The 23,161-nt window shown below is 47.8% G+C and overlaps 1 pseudogene across 1 annotated transcript in view; it reads left to right on the top strand.

The window, feature by feature from the left end:
- The window catches only part of LOC144758217 (uncharacterized), a 50,998-nt pseudogene extending 41,966 nt beyond the window's left edge, over nt 1–9,032 (top strand). The window contains exon 3 of the transcript XR_013595597.1: nt 1,962–9,032. The product of XR_013595597.1 is annotated as an uncharacterized LOC144758217 (transcript). The remainder of the gene's footprint in view (nt 1–1,961) is intronic.
- The last annotated feature ends 14,129 nt before the right edge of the window (nt 9,033–23,161 follow it).

Here is a 23,161-nt window from a genome sequence, read left to right as displayed (position 1 = left end):
ACTCTTGTGAAAATGTTCGTGGGAGAGTTGAGAATGGTTATCCCACCAGAGCACCCCTGGCATCCAGTTAAGATTTTAATGTTGTCTTATCAAGAGTAACAAGTCCACCTTTTAAGCCACTACATCACTGCAAGCCTTACTGTAGATAGTTGTCTACCTAGTAGCAGTCACTTCCTCAAACAGTTAGCAAACTACACGACCCATCAGTAGATGAACAGTTCCTGCAAGTTTACAAAGACAAAGTTAAATATGCACCTAGGGGCTTATTTATAACCCTTGTGCCGCCAGTGCGTCACCTTTTGCCATGTTAAAAGTGGCGCACTAGAGGCGCAAGGGGCTTGTAAATAAGCCCCCCAGTGTTAAACATGCACTCATGCTCTACATTATCAGAATTGAAAATGTATGAAAAATAAGACAATTGTTTGCACAGGCACAATTTGGCATATGGTTTTCTACTCGTGCGGAGACTAGGGGTGGGCGGAATTTCCGTAGTCGTGTTACGCAAAGCTCAGCGAAATAGTAATAAATCTCCGCGAGCACGCAGAGTTCTGCGAACACGCGGAATTGTTTGTTCCGCCCGTTCACAATGCTTTTTTCCTGTTCGCGTGCTCGGGGGGAAACATCTTGCGAACATGCATTTTAAAAGCGTAAACAAGCAAAAAATTCTGCGAAGCCGTGGATCGCGGAAGTTTTGGCAATTCCGTGTTCTCCGCGGAACGCGAAATTACCCAAATTCCGCAAACGGTACTGAATTTACCGCCCAGGCCTAGCGGAGACACCACATAGAAATAACACAGGCTGAGTCCACATGTGATAAAGATGCAACCATGGCTTTTCTACCCAACATACCTCTAATAGATATTTGTAAAGTAGAAACATGTGGTTCTGTGCGTCCTTTCATAAAATATTTCTCTGGTGACATCAATGCAAGAAAGATACCCAGAAGTGTTTAATTGTTCTAAGCATATTAGTAACTCAATTAGCCATTCTTTCCTTTCAATCAATCAATCAATCAGCGGTTTTAGAGCTCGCTACTCACCCGCGAGGGTCTCAAGGCACTGAGGGGGTGGGAGGGGGGAGGGAGCAGCTCGGAGTCAGTCGAAAAGGCAGTTCTTGAGGTCCTTTCTGAAAATATTGAAGCTTGGGGAGCGTCTGATGTTGACCGGGTGCTCATTCCAGGATTTGGCAGCGATGTAGGAGAAGGCTCTCCCACTGGTTCTGTTTCTGCAAATGCGAGGGACCTCTGCCAGGGCAAGGTGGAGCAGAAGTTCCTCTTGGGTACGTGGAAACATACTCGGTTGTTGAGGTATGTGGGTCCGATGATGTTGAGGGATTTGTAGGCGTGGGTGAGGAGTTTGAAGGTGATCCTCTTCTCGCTGGGGAGCCAGTGGAGGACTCGTAGGTGTTGGGTCATATGTTTGTGGCGTGGTGTCCCTAGAATGAGCCTGGCTGCGGGGTTCTGGACCTTACCGATTCTTTTAAGTTATGGCACAACGTGTGATGTGCCACAGCATGCTGCAAATGGAAAATGTTACTCTCTTGCAAATACTATCAACTTGTCATGTTGCAGGCTCACATGCATCACCCATTTGCTGTATGATTGGAAAGTATATAGGTTGCTCAGATTAAGCAGTTTATTTTTTTTATTTTACACATATAAGCAGTCGTACTCCGATGGCGAAAACAACACAATAATTTAAGTTGGAGTCTGCGCTATGATGCATTATGCCTTTCTGGTATGGGATTACGAGTCGTTCTCAAGATCAAAACTCAAATCAAAAACCCATGAGAGATCACCACATGTGAACGGTAGAACTACAAGCAGCAAATGATTGTTTACAGGTAGTAACATTTTCCTTCCTTCCTAGATATTACTGTCCACCTTTCTCATATTATAACCGTGCATTTCTTTCAAGAAATATTTCCCATGTATAATTTTCAGTGTCCTTTTCATTCTACAGCACAGCAGCCGTCGACAGAAAGTATGAATGGGAAAGAGAAACATAAAGCTTCTGGAGGAAGGAAGAATTTTGCTTATAAAATAAATGAAAGAAAACACCAAGGAATACAGAGGATGGAGAATTTTAACAATAAAACCCTAGTTGCAAGGCAGAAAAGAATATGCTCCAGCCTAAGAGCTTATGCCTGTGCTGAGTGTAAGAAGACATTTACTGGAAAGATGCATCTTTTATTGCACAAACACACATAGATCGGTATCCCTACACTGAGCATGAAATGAGATTTGCTGATAAGGCAACACATGAAAAAACTCACAAAGGAGAGCGGCCCTTTCACTGCAATGTCTGTGAGAAAAGTTTTACTCAGAAGAGAAATCTACTACAACATCAAAGAATACACACAGGAGAGAAGCCTTATCACTGCACTGTGTGTTCCAAAGCCTTTTCTCAGAAGGCGACCCTTGTACTGCATCAAAGAACACACACCGGAGAGAGGCCTTATCAATGCATTGAATGTTCCAAGCGCTTTCCTTATAAGGTATCCCTTGTACTCCATCAAAGAACACAGGAGAGAGGCCTTATCACTGCACTGTGTGTTCCAAGAGGTTTTCTCAGAAGGGGCCCCTTGTACGGCATCAAAACATACACACAGGAGAGAGGCCTTATCACTGCACTGTGTGTTCCAAGAGGTTTTCTCAGAAGGGGACCCTTGTATGCCATCAAAACATACACACAGGAGAGAGGCCTTATCACTGCACTGTGTGTTCCAAGAGGTTTTCTCAGAAGGGGACCCTTGTACGCCATCAAAACATACACACAGGAGAGAGGCCTTATCACTGCCCAGTGTGTTCCAAGTGCTTTGCTAATCAGAAAAACCTTGTGCTGCATCAAAGAACTCACACAGGAGAGAGACCTTATCACTGCACTGTGTGTTCCAAGAGGTTTTCTCAGAAGGCGACCCTTGTACGTCATCAAAGCGTACACACAGGACAGAGGCTTTATCACTGCGCTGTGTGTAGCAAGAGCTTTGATCTTAAGGCGAGCCTTCTACGCCATCAAAGAACACACAGGCGACGGCCTTGACGCCGTGCAGGATATGGAAACTGCTGTAAACAAAATGTGGTGCTCAGAAACCTCAAGTAACACATACAAGATGGAAGTCTTCTCAAAGCACTGCCAAAAAACCTTCATTTAGAAAAAGAAATCTGATCTTTACATCATCTAAGAATCTACAGCTAAAGTTAAACCTCCTATGACATCTAACGATCCTTCCGGGCTGAGATCCTCCCTTTCCTCTGTCAGAAGAGCTTTGAGTTAAAGGACAAACTCTAACGTTCGCAGCGTCTCCAAACAGAATGTAGCTTCTTCAACGTCACTAACGTCCCTTCACCAAGCAACGAACTTCACAGAGGCTGCTTCACTGATTTTGAAAGATCTGAGCACATGGGAAAAAGAAACTAGGAGAAGAAATAGGAATCAAAAACCACTTGAGGACAAAAAATATAAACTCCATTCATCACTAAAGCAGGTACATCTACTCCCCATCAGTATCTTCAGACCGGCTGTGTAAATATTCTGTACAACCCATCCAGGCTGAGAGATCAAAAGAGGATTCATGGCTGTCCAGAGTCTAACAACTTACAAAGGTGTCATCACCACCCATATAATTCTGCAGTTTCAACTGCCGAGACCGTTACACAGTTCACAATGTTTTGAGATGGTTTATTCTGGTGAGAGTTTTTTTTTTTGATAATCAATTTTATTATCATTTTGAAAAACAAACAAACAAAAAGACAGCATACATCTTACACAGTAAAGCCAATTCCATCTCCAACAGACAGTAAAAAACCCCACTGTTAGGGTAGGAGTATTTATGCAAGCCACCCAAGCTGGAAAGCAGCACCCCGTTACACGGGAGGGCCAAAGCTGGCAATTTAAAACAGTAGGTTCAGCCATTTGCCCCAAATTCTATGGAACCTCGCGGGACAAACATGTGTCTCAAAGAGAGGTTCCTCCTGCGCCGCGCACCAATCCAGTCCCTGGCACCACTTTCGCAGGGTAGGGGGGTTGGGCTGGGCCCAGGCTGCTGCAATATCTTGTTTAGCCACAGCGACCGTCGTTCCCAGAAGATGTTTGTCCGCTCTAGAGCTGTCCAAACCATCAAATACACCCAGGAGAAGACTTAAGGGATCCTGTGGAACCTGCCAACCCAAGGTCTGTGTTAGCTCAGATTCCACCTCGGACCAGAATGAGTCAAGGCCTGGGCAAAGCAAACCATATGGTAGAAGTCGCCGGAGTTTGGCCGCTATTCTGATGAGAATTAAATACCCAAAAACTAACTTTCACATACATTACTAAACAAAGCATATTGTCAGATAAAGACACTGTAAGGAGTATTTCATCGCATGTTGTGATGTGTTTTGTGAGGTCAGTTGTGTCCTGTTCTAGTGTGAGGGGTGAGATTGACAGCTAGAAAAAGGACACTATTGCAGTGAGCTGTTTGCCAAGAATGACTTATTTTACGCAATAAAACTTTGCTAATAAACCAATCTGCCTGCCTGTTTCATGTGGTGATGAGACGGGAGATACTTCAAACTCATCAGTGCGTTCAGAGTGTCTGTTTTCTATCTTGCTGCTTAGTCTGTCCCAGAAGAGGGTGGTGAGGAACTTACGCCCCCCTGCAGCCCTCCCACCACCATTCCCTCAGATGTGAGGCATGCCAGGGTGTAGTTCGCTCCATCACTGTGTTTATTAGAGTAGTGCAAGCGTTACAAGTACAATTTGCACTGTTGATGTTTCCAAAGACAACTTTTGACGTTTAATAGTGTAATTGCTTTGGAAACACCTTTGTCCCTTGGAACTTTTCCTTCACTGAGCGTATTGGTTGGTTTAAAATAGATGATTACTCTGGACTCTGTGCCATCTGTGAGTGCACAAGGCTTGCCTCCAAACCATTATATCGAAGCAACAGCACTAGTGTATGGAGTTGTGAAGCATCCTGGTGAATGTCTTGTGTCCCCCACAAGATCCACCCGTGGTCCTCCATAACCATGAAGCAAGGGTCAGACAGATGCCTGGTGCTAGGCTTTGTGCGAGACTGCTATGGGGTCACTCAGACACCAGTGCCCAGGTCGCCACCCACATTTGGGTGAGTGCTCGGAGCTTGCTGTGGCTGGTAGCAAACCCTGGATCTGCAGTGACATGTGTGTCGCCAGGAATGTACTAAGTGGTAATGGTGGCATGTATGTGTATGCAGTGATGAGACGGCCTGGGTGCTAAGTGAATGATGACTAGGAATTGGGGGCCTCAGCTGAAGCTGTGATACTGGATTATTTTCAAGAGCAAGTCAGTGGGTCACAAGATTGGTACAGCTGCGTTGGCACATTTACGGCATATCAGCCAAACATAAAACTTTATTCTGCTTACATAGGCCATAAAAGTACAAGTTACAAGCATATTAGACTCATCATTCATGTAATAAAACATAGTGATATTTTTGCACCACATATTTGTCCCGCACAGTAAAATCAGTGCGAGCGGCACCACGCACACTGCAAGAGGGTGCTGCTTCTTTCCGCCGCTTGAATAAAAGTTCTACTAGAGCTGCAGCTTCCTCAACGCGAATGGAAAGTTTATCAAAATGAGTGCTAGTGCCCATCTCCGAGCACCTGCTTTGAGAAATCTGGCTTGCAGATGGTCTAGTGCTGGATTTTCCTTGCTCAAGCTCGCCAATTCAACGTTGGTGAGCACGAGCAAGGAAACGTTTTTCACTCCTCCGAGTAGTCTGCGGAGTGCGGAATCTCCACAAAGGCCACGAACGGCAAGGAGTTCACTGCCCAGGCCTAATTTGTATGTATCTGTATATAAGTGTTGAGAGAAATATTTTTTTGACCTGTCATGTCAAGAATGTAAAATTTTATTAAGCACATATAGGTGAGAATAATGCTTCTTTTTCTATTGCTGAATTTGCACAGCAACCAATGAACAGTAAACTTAACAAGCATTTGCAATGCATCGGTCTCGCCTTTGGGACCTCATATGTATTTAGCTATGCAGCACATTAGCCTGGGTGCTGAAACATCTACTGTTCTTTAACATGGAGCGAAAGAAAGCACCAAACTGCGTGACACGCCAGGTATGGGAACACATGGAGAAAAATAGTGCCTTTCAAATGGAAATGGTATAGTCCAAAGCTCTGTATATAATATATAATCAGGGCCTTTGGTGGTCATATCACTGAAAATACAAGATTTGAAAAAAAGCTTATTGTCTACGGGTGCTTGTGGAAGACAATTTCTATGGACTGGAATCTACAGTATGCTGAAGTGATTCTGGTATTTAACTGACTTCTGCTTGTCATTTTCTTTCAAGAAAGTTAAATAGAGGCAGTTGCCAGAAATATTAAAAACAGAAAGTCCCTCAGCAGAAAGCAATTTTGGTATTTTATTGACCTCTACTGGTCCTTTTTTATTAAGACAGTTAAATAGAGGCAGTTGAACAGAAAAAAAAGTCCTTAAACGGAAGCAGACAAGTCCTAGGGGTGATCTCCAGAGCCCACAAAGTACATACACATATATGTCTACACTAATATATAAGTATATACTAAAGTATATACAAGAGATCTTGAATGGCCCAAGTGTTGTGTATTATATTGAAATATAAAAAGATCATGCCGACTGTTAGTGGAACCAAAAACACATTGTTCGGAAAAGCAGAAATGCTAATATATTTAATATTTGACTACAAGCTATCCAAAAACACATCCAGTGCCGGAGCACACAAAGTTTAATTGTAGCAAACCGACTCAGACGAATGTGCGCATGGAAGATCAAGTGTGAAAGCCTTGTTAACCATAAGCAATTTATTTTTGTACTAATATGAATTAGTAATGAAGTGAGAGAGAGAGAGTGAAGAGCGAGAGAAATAAGGTATGGATAGAGAGAAAGAGAAAGAAAGAGAGAAAGAGAAAGACATGCGAGGTGGGCTGGGAAGAAGTCACCTTGGAGAAAAGCACTGGACTGGTATTCTGAGGATATGTGGGAGAGGATGAAGGAAGGAAGTTTCTGGTAAGATGCGTAGAGTTTGAGGCCTGAAACATGTCTGCAGGGTGGGGAGTGGTGATCCTGGAGAAGAACGTTTGACTGCTATGGACGCTTAGATTGAGTGTGGTTTAGAATCTGAGGGGAAGGATGAGGGGACTTCTTAGGAGATTTCTGCAGATTTAGGCTTCAGGTATGTTTGCTGGACTGGGGAGAAGTCACCGTGCAGTAGAGCTGTGGCCTGGTAAGGACAGTCATTTTGTGGGACTGTGAAGGTTTGTACGAACGGATGAGGGGATGAAGCTTGCCCTTGTTAAGAAACCTCTGTAGGTCCAGGCCTTAGATATGCCTTGGGGTGGAGAGCGGTCACCTTGAAGGAGAGCTTTGGACTGCTAAGGATGCACACCTTGTGGGCTATGGCGATGTGTGGGAGAGGATGAGGGAAGAAGCTTGTGCTATGGTAGTATGTTTGCAGGTGCAGGCCTGAGATATGCGAGCAGGGCTGGGGCGAGGACTCTGGGCAGTGGAGTTCTGGACTGCTACGGTCATATATAATGAAAAAATAAGATAGGACCGATGCTTTTTAAAATTGTAAATCAACAAAACACATCGACTTAAAAAACAAGATTTGCTAATTAACCGTGACCAAATAAAGGAGATTGTTGTTTTTTTAAACCAATTTTTAAAACGCCATTGCCATAGCTGCATAAATGTGATTATAGTGTGAACTATCACAGAAACTGAAGGTTTTTTAATGCAGTTTTTTTGTGTGACATCAGGGTACATGTGTTAATGTACTTATGTGGAATTGTTTTATTGTTTATAGTTAAGTGTTAAAAACGCATGCTGAAAATAAAGCTGTGTTGTGGTGGAGCAGGGGAGAGACAAACATGTTGTGTACCCCTTGTAAAGTCAGACTCTCATAAATATAACGAAACATAACAGTGTGAAGCATGTAACTAACCAACAAAATGCACCAAGACATTTTATATTACATGAGGGAAACTAATGGCTATTTGCAAAATTAATATATTAATAATTGTAAACGAGTCATACTAATATAGAGTTACAAAAATATACATTTAATTGAATAAGCATGTGTAGTTATGCTTTAATAGTGTATTTATATGTCGTGGCAAGGGAAAATGCACTTTGCTAAGTAAAATGACGCTATCTGTGACGCTTATGCTAGGTAACAACTAACTGGGAACATTAGAATGGTGGGAGGTAAACAGAAGGGCTATAATTCTGCATTAGTTCTCATTGAGGCCTACGCGGCCTGTCTGTGGTAAATGATTGATATTTGAAGCGTTGACATCAGTTTGAAAGAAAAGACATTCATGCATGCGCGTTGTGAAAGCAGAAATAAATAGAATGGGCTGTACCCGAAGCGAGGGATGTCAAGGTCAGCTGGGCCTAGGGCACGGAAGTGTGCCAAAGGGTGCCTGCATCTAAAACCGGGTGAAAGGAACAGATGGAGAAAAATATCAAATTGTGCAACAAAAGGAGAATGACAAGCATAAATCACAGATGAATACCATGAGAACGTTTTAAGATGACTTTGCTAAAATGAAAACTGGTTTAAGCGAGGATTGAATGAGGTGATCATCACCACCCCTCTAATGGACCAATCAAAATGAACTGTGGACCCTAAAAGTCTCAATTTTAAGTTAGTTAGTTAGAGAAAAAGGGTATAAAAGAGCTTGTTCGGTAGAGTGAAAAAAAAGGAGCTTGCACCACTGATTTTATTTTGCACCACGACATGCTGTCGGTTTGGACAATTATATGGTGCAAGAGACTTTGAAATATTTTTGGACTTTAACTTTTGATGGAGCAGAGAAGATGATTGAATGCGGAATTTTATTTGTGCAAGGGAGGCATTGAGGAGAATAAAGAGACAGTTTGGGAACCTGCGTGAATCTGTTATTTTCATATAACAGAGGGTAATATATTTTCTAAATTTCATTTTTCTTTAACATGTACTAAATACATTGCTTAAACTTTGCTTGTCATAATAAACTTTAAAAGTTCCTTTCTTAAATGAAGTAGATAAAATTTAATTCAAACTTAAACTTGAGTCTCATTATGTTATTTAATTTTAGATAAATGTCATGACAGCATAGAATAAGAAATGTTAAATGATTATAGGATCACTCTGATTGAGCTGGTCTTAATCGCCATCAACTGACTTCTACTAGCTTGGTCTATCAACCGAATTGGCGGAGTACTTTGATGTATATGTGTCCTGTTTTCAAATTAGCATGATGAACAAAACTTTATAAATGTATATAATGTTATAGTGTAGAATCTAGGTACCCTGCTAACCAGCATCTCGCCTTCTTTTCACTGATTCGGGAGCAGTGTGATGTGTGTGTATGTGTGACTTGCAGTGTTCTGGGCCCCATGAGTAAGAAAAGTTGTTCCTGAGTTAAGTGACATGATTATAGAGGGATGTTGGGGAGCTCCGCTGGATCAGTTGCATGTTTTGAAGAATGAGATGGTGTATAGGGAAAGGTATAGGGAGGTGGAGATTAGTCAGAGAAAGAGTGAAGAAAGAGAAATGTTTAGATAGAGAGAAAGAGAGAGCTAGGGAGAGAGAGAAAAAGCGAGAGAAACCACGGCATGTAAGGTGAGCTGGGGAGAGATCACCTGACAGTAGAGCTCTGGACTGCTAAGCTCGCTTATTTTGTGGTACTTGTGGATATGTGGGAGGTACAGTAGTATATGTGGAGTCCTCAAATATGTCCCCGGGGTAGGGAGTGGTCACCCTGGCGATGAATTCTGGACTGCTAAGGATACGCACACTTGTGGGTGTTTGAGGGGAGGATGAGGGGAGAACGGTTGGGCTGAGGGAGGATGCTTGCTGGTCCAGTTTAATTATAAGGAACAAAAGCAGACCAATGTGCACCCAGCTTGATACAATCTAAATGACTGCTTTATATAACAAAGCAGGCTGGTAACCAGACACACTATTTGAATAATGCCTCTTGTCCCAGCAGGTCTGTCTCCATTGTGTAGCTCCCTTCTATTATGTATCATGAGGTGTGAACACTCCATAGTAAAATGTGTGTAACATATACAAGCATTGGCATAGCCAATAGGTTTCGCCTTTGGGTCCTTATAAGTGTTTAGCTAGAGTTCTTGACTTAGCCAACATGTTTAAGCTATGTTGTAGAGCAGTGTGGCTGCAGGCAACTATGTCAGCCTGTTTTGAAGTGAGAGAGAAAGACTTGTATGTGTGTTGATAGCAAGATGGAAGTTGCAGTCACTGAAGTAGTAAAAATGAAGGAGGGAATAAACAGTGTGGCTTATATTGAGAATAAATGTAGGGGATATGAATTGAAATAGAGGACGAGTGTTGGTAAATGTGAGATACAAAAAAAGATAGAAGGTAGAAGAGTAGAGACTGAGAGGAAAAAGAGTAGTATACCGGAAAAGCATGGTGAGACGATTATTGGAAAGAGACAGAGGAGAGAAAGTGGAGGAAGAGAAAGGGTGATAGAGGAAGTGTGAAAAGGATGGAAATACATATTATGGCTATTGTGAATTGGAGGAAAATATATGAACATTAGGGAGAAAAAGAAAGTAGTGAAGGGTAGAATGTGAAGAGTTGTTGTGAAACATATTGCGAACATATTGTTTCAAAATAAAATAAAGAGAACGTTTGAGAACTAAAAGTGTAGGTAATGTCAGTAATAAAAATCTGAAATACTAGAGAAGAAAGATGGTACTTATGAAAGAGTGAAAGTTAATTGGTGTGAATATAGGAGCTTAGCGGATGTGCACTAATAAAAGTGCCTTTTCATAAGCTTGTTTTCGCTATTAAGGAAAACCGCATACACGATGTAAGCAGGCTCAAAAGAATTGTATAGATATAACCAGATTAAGTCGCACCCTTGTTATTAAATAACAAAGCTTGCTCCCTAAAACAAATTCTGCTCTGATTGGGAAGTGATAACGGAGCGTGGGCGGGGTTTAACACTTGCCTGTATTTGGGGAAAAAACGTGAAATGCTGTATGTGTTTCAGAGAAAATAATGCCATCAGCGTAGCGCGGCAATGAAAGTAACCAACTAACCAGTGTAACTAATTCATGGGATTTGAAAGCTTCATTCGCTTCGCAGGGTGTTCTTGTTTTTTTTTTTTTTTTTATAAGTCTTTTTTATTAAACAGTCTCCACATTAGGGACAAATTCACAGAATTACTTGAGGGTTACAGTGGAATCAGGTTACATATAATACAGCAGCATGATGCATCGGATTTCACGGGGATGGGGGGATCATCATCATTGACATCGTGGGGAGGGGTACATATATCGCCTGGGTATGTATTCCAGGGTGTCCAAATCTTGGACCATTTGCGGGGGCAACCCCGGGCCACATAGACTGTTTTCTCTCTTAGCATACACCAGTCAAGATCTCGCTCCCAAGCTATGACGTGGGCGGGTGTGGGGCTTCCCAAAGCTATGCTATATTCCTCTTGGCAATCATACAGCCAAGCGTGACCCATTTCGTAGTGTAAGTGTTGAGGCCGGTAGGTTCCCAGATATTGAGGAGACACCTGGGCGCCTCCGGTCTGATTTCTACCCTCAACACTTCACTCATGATTGTGTAGATGCTGCGCCAGTATTCCTGAATTTTCTCACAATGCCATAGTATATGTATGAATGTACCTAATTGTGTGCATCCCCTCCTACAAGAGCCGTCCATCAATACACCCATGTGCACCGGTTAGGGACCAGTTATGTAAATTCTATGGAGGATCTTTAGTTGCACCAGTCTGAGTCGCGCTGGGATAGCGACCGTTTTAGGAGAGGAGACGGCTTCCTGTCAGGTTTCATCATCTAATTCTATTCCGTCCTCAGTCCACTTGTCTCACAGTTTCAATAGGGGGCTGTCGATATTGTTAATGAGTTTTCGATATGTCAGGGAAATGGCTTTGTCAGGTAGGAGGCTTTCTAGCAGTCTGTCCTCTGGTGGGGAGGCGTCCGGTGGAGTCGAGACAGCGGGAAGTGCCTGATTTGTAGGTATCCGCATACTGAGTTTGGAGAACGTCAAAAGGTTTCACACACCCCGCGTTCCAGAGGTCTTTGCCATGGGAAATGTCTATTAAGTCCCATTTATCAAATCCTTTTGTATTTCCCATATATCCAAGTTTTTGTGAGTCCCACAGAGGTGTGGCAAGAGTCAGCTTGTTATGCCAGCCGAGTGATTTCGTAGCAGAGTGCCATATTTTAACTGTGAGGTCGGTGGGGCCGGTGAGTGGGTACTTGTTTGGTGTTGAATACAGAGCCCTTGAAAAGGTCCCGTTGGGTAAAAGCCAACAGTCCATAATGAACCCAGGGTTGTCAGGGCAGCCATATGTGCAATGATTGATAGCTGTTAGATGCGCAGCCCAATAGTATTTTTTAATATCAGGCAATCCAATTCCTCCATCATACCAGCAAAGTGTCAGCTTTTTCATAGCAATATGTGGTCGCCCTCCCCATAGGAGGTCCCTCAGGAGCCCTTTGAGATTTTTAAAATACAAGTTTTGGACGAGGTCGGCTGAATTCTGCAACGCGTACAGAAAACGGGGCAAAGACATCCTTTTAAATAATGCAGCTTTGCCCAATAGTGAGAGCGGGAGTGACTTCCAGTGTGGCATGTCGCTTTTGAGCTGCTGCATTGGGAGAAGTAGATTGCGGGCGTATTGAACTGAGGGGTCTAGGGAAATAAATATGCCCAAGTACTTGAAGCCTTCTGAGACTACTGGCATCGGCCAATTACGGGGTAGAGGGGGAGAAGACCCCCACAGGACATACAGAAGTGATTTTTGCCAATTTACTCGAAAACCAGAGTACCTTCCAAAAATATCTAATATATCAAAAGCTGCTATTAGGGATCTCTTAGGAGATGTGAGATAAAAGAGAATGTCATCCGCATATAGGCATATCCGGTCCTCTCAGTCCGCTGACCAACGCATGCTGCGGATCATTACGTCTTTACGGATCCACGCTGCACGTAGCTCGAGGGCCAGAGCAAACAGTAAGGGAGAAAGGGGGCATCCCTGACTGGTCCATCGACTGAGTATAAAGGGCTCTGACTTCTTGTTATTCACAACTATCTGAGCCATCCAGCGCCAAAAATTTGGCCCAAATTCCAGTTTGGAAAGTACTACAAAGAGATAAGGCCATTCCAGTGAGTCGAAAGCCATCGTGGCGTCAAGAGAGACTATTACGGCAACCTCAGGTATAGTCAGTACTCTGCCCAAGACACCATGCAGTCTGCGCAGGTTGAGAGCAGTGTTTCTTTTAGGCATGAACCCTGATTGATCTGGGTGGACTAAATCGCCTATCACCTTGATCAGTATAGTGGCAAGTACCTTAGCTAGAATTTTGGGTTCAACATTTAGCAGCGATATCGGTCTATATGAGGTGCACTCCGTTTTGGGTTTCCCTTCCTTGTGGATTTTGACTATAGTGGCAATCCTTTGGTCATATGGCAGCGAGCCCTGTTTAAGGCTGTCCTCGAACATGGATTTAAGATAGGGGGCCAATTTGTCTGGTCGAAGTTTGTAAAGCTCAATTGGACTGCTGTTTGGACCCAAAGCTTTCCCCGAGCGCAACGTTCTTATTGCTGTTGCTATTTCATCAGCAGTTAGTGCACTATCCATGAATGCGTGGTCTGAGTCTGACAGCTTCGGGAGGGAGATGTCCTTAACAAGATCAGTTTCAGGGTATGGCGCCACCTAGCTATATACAGTTTGGAAGTGAGCAGCAAAGTGGTTAACTATGTCTTAGGGATCTGTCACAGGGAACCCGTCAGCACTTTTAATTTCCGGCACGAGCCTGCTGGCCTGCTCTCTCTTGTCCAACCAGGCGAGCAATTTGCCAGCCTTGTCACCCCAGTCATATATCTGTCCCAGCCTATCCTGTCCCAGTAGTTTGCCATGGTCAGTGACCAACGCCCGGTATTCATCCTGGCGCAGACGTAAGGAGTGAAGTGCTTCAGGTGTGGCGTCTGAGGTAACATCCTGTTCCAGACGGTAAAGCTCCTGTTCTAAGTCGGAGATTTCTTTCACCCTATCTTTTTTGGAACCCACCACTAAGGAAAGGGCCTGCCCACGGACCACCGTTTTGAAAGCTTCCCACAATATTTGGGGGGACTCAACTGTGTGTTCATTCTCCAAAAAGTATGCATCAATTGTTTTGGTTAGTCCTTTCCATATTTTGGGGTTCTTGAGGTACCAGGGTCTTATTGGGGTGACCCGTCCCAACTGTGTATAGTCTAGAACAATATGAACCCACAGAGGGGAGTGGTCGGAAATGCCTCTCGCCAGGTGGCTCATTTCATGAATATCAGTGATTTGTGGAGCCGGGACAAAAATATAGTCAAGGCGGGATAGGCTGTTGTGCGCTCCTGAGTGAAAGGTGTGCTGTATCTTATTGGGGTTGTATGCCCTCCAGCCATGTATGAGCCCCATTGCTTCTAAGAAACTGGAAAACACATGCACAGCTTGGGGGGTCGTGCGAGGGGGGTGTCTATCTAGAGCACCCGACACTATTGAATTAAAGTCGCCTCCAAGCACCAGGTGTCCGTCAGGCAACGTCAAGGGTACCGCACTTAAGTCTGTGAATGTTATGCCCTGCATCCCTGGGGGGCGAGTATATTGACATGAAGGTGATAGATCTGCCCTCCCAAGAACCTGTGATTCCAACATATCTACCCCGGTCGTCTACATACGTGGAGGTGAGTGGGAGAAGAAACAACTTTTTTTGCATAATGTCTACTCCCCTGGAGTCAGAGGTGAAGCCCGCGTGTGCCACCATCGAATAGCCCCACCTGTGCATTGCTTTGCACGTGTTGCCAATGAGGTGCGTTTCCTGAAGCAACACAATGTCCGATGATAACCTCTTAATATACTGTAACACAACACTTCTCTTGATCTTGTCCCCCAATCCGTTAACATTCCAACTTAAAATTTTGACTTTCCTGTAACACTGCACTCCCATTGATCGTTAAACAGGTCCCCACTAGTGGGTTTACATTTATACATCATGTTGAACACCACTCTGGCAGCCGCCACAGACCGGAACTGTACCATCAAAAAATTGTCAAGAATAATAAACAAAAAACACAAAACAACTAAGGAAAACATCCCAACCCAACAACCCCCCACCCCGCTTACCTACTCTCTAAGCTCAGAACTGCCCATCAAAAACTTGCAGAGTGCCTTGCCCCCTAAAAATCAAAGGAAGAAAAAACAGGGGGGGAAGCAGTGTGCTCCGCGTCCTGCCCTATGCTACGTCACTGTCACACCCTTGTTGAGCATTAAACGTAGAGTTGTAGATAAATCAGCAAACCTCAACAAATAATGCACAGTTATCCCCCCTCCCCTACCTGCCCCGCATCATGATCCTATCACCTCTCAAAGAGGCGATCATCGTCCAAACCTCCGCCTCAGGTTGGCCCAATGTCTGCCTGGCCTTCGGCTACACGCTCCGCTGGGTGTTTAGTTCCTTGGTAGTCAATCCAGTCCGTAACTGCCCCAGGACGATCAAAAAACCACGCCCTCCCCGCCACCTCGACTTGGAGGCGCGCTGGGAACAGCATCGAGTATTTAAGGCCCCTTTCTCTCAGGTCACATTTAACAGATAGGAATGACCTCCTTTGCTTCTGTACCCTTTGCGTGAAGTCAGGGAAAAAGGAGATTTCGGCATTATCACATCGGAGGGTGGCGTCGGCCCTGGAATTCTGGAGGATCACATCCCTGTCCCGTTAGTTTAAGACACGAGCCAACATGGGGCGCGGGGGAGTGCCTGCCTTGGGACGGCCGCCCGGGACCCTGTGAGCCCGCTCGATAACAAAAAATTTACTGAGGCCTTTGGGTTGCAGGTGCTTGAGGATAAGGTCCTCAATGATCAGGTCAGGAGATTTCCACTCCGATTTCTCCGGAACTCTTATAATGCGGAGATTCTTGTAGCGAAGTCGGCCTTCATAATCATCCAGCATGAGGTCCACGCGATTTCTGGATTCCTGCAGTTCCTGGACCTCCCTCTGTAATTGTGTGACATCACCCACCAAGCTGGTCGTCGTGATTTCCACCTGTTTCACTTTTTCGCTGAGTTTACCACTGGCAGCTCTGTTTAGGTTGACGTTGCTGGTCACTGAGTCCAGGGAGGTCTTGATACCTGTGATGGCCATCATGACGTCTTTAAGCGAAAGCTCAGGCTCTCCTTCTCCATGGCCTCCCCGTGCTGCTTCATCTGATGGACGTCCCTGTTGCACGTCTTTGGTCACTGTTGGACTTGGGCCTTCTGGCAGGGTCACCCCTGAACTTTTTGCCTTAAAAGTATAGTGATTTCTGGCCTTTGCGCACTTTGACACTGTGGCGCAGTGTAAAGTGCGTGCTCTCCCTGAGTGCGTGTGTGAGATTGGCCTGCCCTCCCATAGGAATGCATGGGGAATGTCTGTGTCCCTGGTAGTTCCTGATGCGTGAGGTGTGCATGGTCAAGTTTGGTATGTGTGAACTCGGGGGAGTGAATGCTGCGAGATGGTATATGCGGCATGTATGTGTCTAGAAGGGAAGTGCTACTTCTAGACATGGCTGTACGTGTGCTGTGAGGGTGCTGGCGTGTGATTGGCTGGAGCTGGCTGGGATGCCAGGCTCCAGGAAGTCTGTGTGGGTCTGCCCCGGTGGTGAGTGGGAGATTAGCATGAGTGATGTGTGGGAGGAGTGTACCTGTGTCCTGGATGGGCTGGGTTTTCCCCACACAATGCTGGCTCCGCCCCCCTGTGGTGTGACTGATGACCCAAGCCCTGCCAGTGAATAGAATGGGTGGTTGGGCCATCAACAGTACTCCCAGACCAGCTGCGACTGGTTCTGCCCCCACCCTGCACCTAAAGACAAAGAGAAAGGTGTATAAAAGAGGGGCAGTGACCCCATGAAAATGTTCTTGTTCCCAACTAGAATCTTGCCAGGGGCGTGCTGCTGCTTGGGCCCAGGGGGAAGGCTTGCCTCCCCTGGTCCCTGCCCAGCCCCTGGACTCCTGAAGAGCTTTGCTGGACTTGTGTTCCCCTGAGGCGCCTGGAGGCCCTTTGTCCTGCTGGTGGCGCTGGGAGCGCTTGACTGGTGGCTTCTGGCGCCTGGAAGCGCTTGTGTGCTGTCCCTGGCGCATTGGAGCGCTTTGTGTCCCGCTAGCGCTGAGAGCGCTTTGTTTTCCGAGGCCGGTGCCCACCCGGCGTTTGTTTGCACGCATTTTGCGTGAGGATCGGCGCGGGAGCCCACTCCGCTGTTTTTGCCGACTTCCGCGATCCACAGCCGGTGCCCACCCGGCATTGCCAGAGATTGGGGAGCTGGTCCCCGTTATCCTTTCACTTCGAGGGTGCCCACCCCTCGCTATGGCCCTGAGAAATCACCGCCGCAGCCGCGGGCAAAACCAGGAAGTCAGGCAGCATCGCGCCTGACTGTAGGCGGGACTTCCGGGTTGCTGAAGGAAGTCCCGCCCGCCGCCGCGCTGTGATTGGCCAGGGCGCCCGGCCGGAGAAGAGGAGCCCGGAGCCTTGAGGGCTCCACTTGCTGAGTCCCGGTCCCGAGATGGGGGACCGGGTGAAGATGCCCCCTGTTGGCGACGGATGTCGCGTGGCGGGGCTCCCAGGAGTGAGGGGAGCCCCGGAGGCAGAGTCCCGCGCTGGCGCCCCGGAGGAGAGACGCCCGGTGAGTGTTCTGGGGGCTCCGGGTGTGTTTATGCACCAGTAGATAGCGCAGCCTCAGGGGTACCTGCAGGGCGGCCCCGGATGGCAGTGGGCTGCCCCAACGTGTTATCAATACTATTGCCCAGAGCCTAGAAGCTCCAACGATTGGGGGACATCTTCTAAAAGGGCCCAGTAGGGTCCTCAGGGATCAGTAATATCCCAGTTTGGGGCATAGTTGTTCCCTAGAGCCCCGTGGCCCCCCCAGGGATGCCCGTATGTAAAGCCACCTCCTGGGGGCAGGAGGAGTTTAGGAGCCAGTTGATTCTAGAGCCTAGAGGGCTCCCATGCACTGTTGTTCCTTCCGAGCCAGAGGGCTCCAACCTTTTTGCGCAGTCCTTCTCCAAGAGGGCTAGTGAGAGCCCTGGCGCAGATTTGTTTCCAGCTGCCCAGCAAGTAGTGGGCAGCTGCACCGTGTAGGTATTTCTTTCCCTAGGGACATGTACTGTGGACTTAGGAGTGAGGCGCACTCCTTCATCCCTGGCCTTTCCCCAGCTGCGCAGCACTTAGTGCCAGCTGCAGCGTTTAGGCCCCCTGTTCTGTCCCTCAGCTGCCCAGCAAGTAGTGGGCAGCTGCTACGTTTAGGTCTTGGCGCAGTGGCGCAACCTGGACTTTGTGAGTTCTACGCTAAAGGTTTAGATGCTGTTATGATCTATGTCCTATTGCTTTTGGGTGTTAGGAAATGTACAATGTGTAGTATGTTTTGCGCACCCTGTGTTCTGCACCTCTGAATGTGTTGTTGATACATTATGTGCCCTGTTCCTTACACCGCTGAACGTGTGTCGATGCGTCATGTGTTCCTTACACCGCTGAATGTAGGTTCTGCATCATGTGTTTTGTCCCCAGGTCTATGCCCCTACTTGTATTGTGATACTGAGGTGGTTGTTCTTGCTAGTGCAGGTGGTGCTAGTAAGGTCCTGGTTCCCTGCGTGACCTGTTCCTAGGGTGGTTAGGATTGCGTAGGGGGGACTTACCAGTTACCAGTGGGTACTGGTTTTGTGCTTTATGTCCTATTTCGTGTTACAGTGATCTTCTGTTATAAGTGATTCCAAGGGCTTGATACTAAGCTTGCCCCCTGACCAGAGTCCCAGGACCAGTGGACTCTATGGTGCCTTCCCTGCCAAATGGCTGGGACTTGTCTGATCTCCCTTGGCCCCTGGGGCCTCGCTGAAGTGTGCCTCGCTCGTTCCCCTCGGCAGCTCGTGCCGGCAGCCCGTCCAAGCCTCGAGCAGCGCCGCTCTCCCCTGAGCCGCGCCGCTTCGCTGGGTCGCCCGCATCCTGCCTTCCCCTCCTCTTCTGAGCCGCATACATTGGTCGCCCCAGAGAAACGCTTGTACCGTGCCGGCAGCCCGTCCAAGCCTCGAGCAGCGCCGCTCTCCCCTGAGCCGCGCCGCTTCGCTGGGTCGCCCGCTCAAGTTTACTAAGGAGGTCACTCGCATTATCCCGTGCAACCAGGACGGAAGGTACTGTCTGATAGGCTATGTTCTAAGTTCTAGGCCTACAAGTATTGTATTGTTACTTCTAAAAGTGCTGATTCCTGACAGTGGTCCAGGTGGCCCTGTCTTGTAAATAATCCCTTGTAAATTCTGCCCGTGCCTCTGGCACATTGTAAAGTGTGTTTTATCTAATGTGTTTTGGTGTAATACAAAGGCTATTTTTATATAACCTTGTGTGGAGTTTCCTTTGTGGTGGGCCTTTGGGTGTTGTTGCTGGGGTGCGTGCGCAAATACTTAACTTACATCGCCTCCAAGTTTAGCCTTGCTGCTCGCGCCACGTTACCTAGAGGGTGAGATGGGGTTATCTTGGCGTGTAACTCCCTTGCCCTGACTTGGGAGTGGTGGTCTCTGACTGACTTTGGCGAAAGCCCTGGCCAGCCAGGGATCCCATTTCCAACATTGGCGGCAAGCGGTGGGATAAGGATTTGTGTTTGCGTTGTACCTTAGTAGCAGCTGGCTGCACCACAAAACTCTGCATTTTAGATAAAAACATTTTGGGGATTATTGTATGGAGTTTGCTAAAAATGTCATTTCTGTGGAAATGTGTTTCTTGTGCACTTTGAGTTAGGTGTCCCTAGCTCGGGAGGGTAGATCATCCCCCTAAGTGCAGTGTGTTTTCTGGATTCACCAGTAGGGTGGGATCCAGTGGTGGCAGCATAAGTGTGTCCAGTGCATGTGTCCCCCGTCCCTGCCCTGGAGTAATGGTACCTGTGTCAAGTGTGGTCAGGTTGAGAAGTCAGGGGTGGTAGAAACTGCCTTACCAGTCTGGGGAGGGGTGTGTGTGGATGAATGGTGTGTGGCACTGGATGTGTTTGTGAGTTCTCTGGATGGGGAGCTTGCTGAATGCTAGTTTTGTTCAGATACCTAAGTCCTGTGTGTTGAACTTTTCCCAAGAACGTCTGCAGATAGTGGAGCCTGCTTTTTGATTTCTGTGGTCTGTTGAGAGACAGAATTTTAGAGTTGGTAATGTTCTGGGAGGAGAGAGGCATAGGGGATGGAGTGATTCCAAAAGGAGTGTCTGAGGTGTCTTCCAGCCCAGCGTGGTGGAAGAGGTTCAGTGTAGCCCAGCTAGGTCTCGGTGTAGGGGCTCACGTCCTGTCTCAAGAGGAGAAGGAGTGGGTGGGACTGCATGTCTCCCGGTGCCCGAAACCCAGTGTCAGGGCCTGGAGTGTTTCTGAAGGGAACATCAGGTCGGGGCCTAGGCTGTACCAATAGGTCATTTGAGGAGGATCTTCCAGAGTGTCTGGAGAACGTGGAACCTCTGTAACCAGTGTTCCAGTAGTTCTGGTGTCTGGCAGTACCGCTCCAGTTGGGAGGGTGCAGAAGTCCAGATGGAGGGGTGCGAGGGGGATAGGTTCCTCAGTGGAAGAGCCAGTGGGTCAGGGACCAGCCAGAAGGGTTGTGTCGCCAGTGAGTCACCATGGTGATGCCACTTCTGTCCTGAGTGTCAGGCAGACTTGTACACGACACATTAGTTGTGTCACCCTCAAGGAAGTCCTGGTGCGCCAGGCATCTGACCAAAGAGGTACGTCCCTTGGTTGGGGAGCCAGTAGCCGGTGTTTCCGGATCTGGACATAAGGGCAACTGTATGTAGTGTCCTGAAGTTACAAGAGGGAACTCCTGCCTGATGAGAAGGAACCGGGTAAGCTGTATGGGGTATTGACCTGCAGTGGTTGCCTTGCTGCTGAAGGAGGAGAGAAAGTCTTAGATTTTTGTTTTCAACTTGTAGAAGTCCTGGTGCGCCAGGCATCTAACCAAAGGGTAGCGTCCCTAGGTTAGGGAGCCAGGTTCAGGTGTTGCCTGTCCTGGACGGCAGGGCGACTGTAGCCAGTGTCCTGGCCGGTTTGTCTTCTAGGGGTACCCCTGTGAACACAGGTGGGGCTCATCTTAAGTGGAGAGACCCTGTGTTGCCCAGAAGGGTTGGTACAGGCCTAGCAGGGATCTTTAGGGTTCTTGGCTGAGTGTTGTGGTACTACCCTGAGAGCAGGTGGGGCCTACCTTAAGTGGAGGGACCCTGTTCTACAGTGGGAGGGTGCAGAACTCTGGAAGGGGGTCAGAGGAAGTCTGACCCCTGTGCATCCGGTAAATGTGAATCCCAGGTGGTAAACCAGTTGGGGGAGCTGTGACTCTGTCATGACCAGCCTGGTGTCCTGTAGGCACCGCACTGAGCCGCGTCTGCCTTCGGCCGCGCAGCCTATGCCGCTCGCCGTCCCCGTCTCGACGCGGTCCGCGAGCCGCCGCCTGCGCCGCATCTGGCAACCCGCAAAGTGCAACGCCTTACTACATCGTTCTTGTGCTGGTCTGACTGTGGTCACTGCTGCTGAGGAAGTCAGGTCCTAAACTGGTGGGAGAGTTGTGTTCTGGAGGGTGCTTCAGAAGTAGAGGTAGGGTGGGGCAATCGTGCCCGTGACCTCTGGTCAGCCTGAGGGTGCGGACCCTAGGTTGAAGGATCAGTGGTAGTTTGGAACTACACTGAGAAAGGAAGTGGAGAATGGCTATTGTAGGCCAGGGGTTACCACCCCCCACTCCGTGGATTGGCAAGGACCAGTGGTATCTGGGTGGCCTAGGGCCTGGTCCTAGCCGTGGACAACTAAGGAGTACCAGTGGGGTAGCCTAGTTGGGCCTGTTTTTTTTAAGGATGTGCTTGTCTTATGGATCAACGTGGCGTAGAACCGGAGGGTGTCCCTGCAGTGCGGGCCCGCGTCCGTGTTCTATCGCCCCAAGCAGGGAAGTCCATCACAGTGGTGATCGGCCTACCCTGCGTTTTGGCTGGAAGGGGGTCGTGTTGGACTTGGGCCTTCTGGCAGGGTCACCCCTGAACTTTTTGCCTTAAAAGTATAGTGATTTCTGGCCTTTGCGCACTTTGACACTGTGGCGCAGTGTAAAGTGCGTGCTCTCCCTGAGTGCGTGTGTGAGATTGGCCTGCCCTCCCATAGGAATGCATGGGGAATGTCTGTGTCCCTGGTAGTTCCTGATGCGTGAGGTGTGCATGGTCAAGTTTGGTATGTGTGAACTCGGGGGAGTGAATGCTGCGAGATGGTATATGCGGCATGTATGTGTCTAGAAGGGAAGTGCTACTTCTAGACATGGCTGTACGTATGCTGTGAGGGTGCTGGCGTGTGATAGGCTGGAGCTGGCTGGGATGCCAGGCTCCAGGAAGTCTGTGTGGGTCTGCCCCGGTGGTGAGTGGGAGATTAGCATGAGTGATGTGTGGGAGGAGTGTACCTGTGTCCTGGATGGGCTGGGTTTTCCCCACACAATGCTGGCTCCGCCCCCCTGTGGTGTGACTGATGACCCAAGCCCTGCCAGTGAATAGAATGGGTGGTTGGGCCATCAACAGTACTCCCAGACCAGCTGCGACTGGTTCTGCCCCCACCCTGCACCTAAAGACAAAGAGAAAGGTGTATAAAAGAGGGGCTGTGACCCCATGAAAATGTTCTTGTTCCCAACTAGAATCTTGCCAGGGGCGTGCTGCTGCTTGGGCCCAGGGGGAAGGCTTGCCTCCCCTGGTCCCTGCCCAGCCCCTGGACTCCTGAAGAGCTTTGCTGGACTTGTGTTCCCCTGAGGCGCCTGGAGGCCCTTTGTCCTGCTGGTGGCGCTGGGAGCGCTTGACTGGTGGCTTCTGGCGCCTGGAAGCGCTTGTGTGCTGTCCCTGGCGCATTGGAGCGCTTTGTGTCCCGCTAGCGCTGAGAGCGCTTTGTTTTCCGAGGCCGGTGCCCACCCGGCGTTTGTTTGCACGCATTTTGCGTGAGGATCGGCGCGGGAGCCCACTCCGCTGTTTTTGCCGACTTCCGCGATCCACAGCCGGTGCCCACCCGGCATTGCCAGAGATTGGGGAGCTGGTCCCCGTTATCCTTTCACTTCGAGGGTGCCCACCCCTCGCTATGGCCCTGAGAAATCACCGCCGCAGCCGCGGGCAAAACCAGGAAGTCAGGC

This window comes from Lissotriton helveticus, chromosome 1_1, assembly GCF_964261635.1.
Source record: "Lissotriton helveticus chromosome 1_1, aLisHel1.1, whole genome shotgun sequence".
Lineage (NCBI taxonomy): Eukaryota > Metazoa > Chordata > Amphibia > Caudata > Salamandridae > Lissotriton > Lissotriton helveticus.
This window is presented reverse-complemented; position numbering and strand designations above follow the sequence as displayed.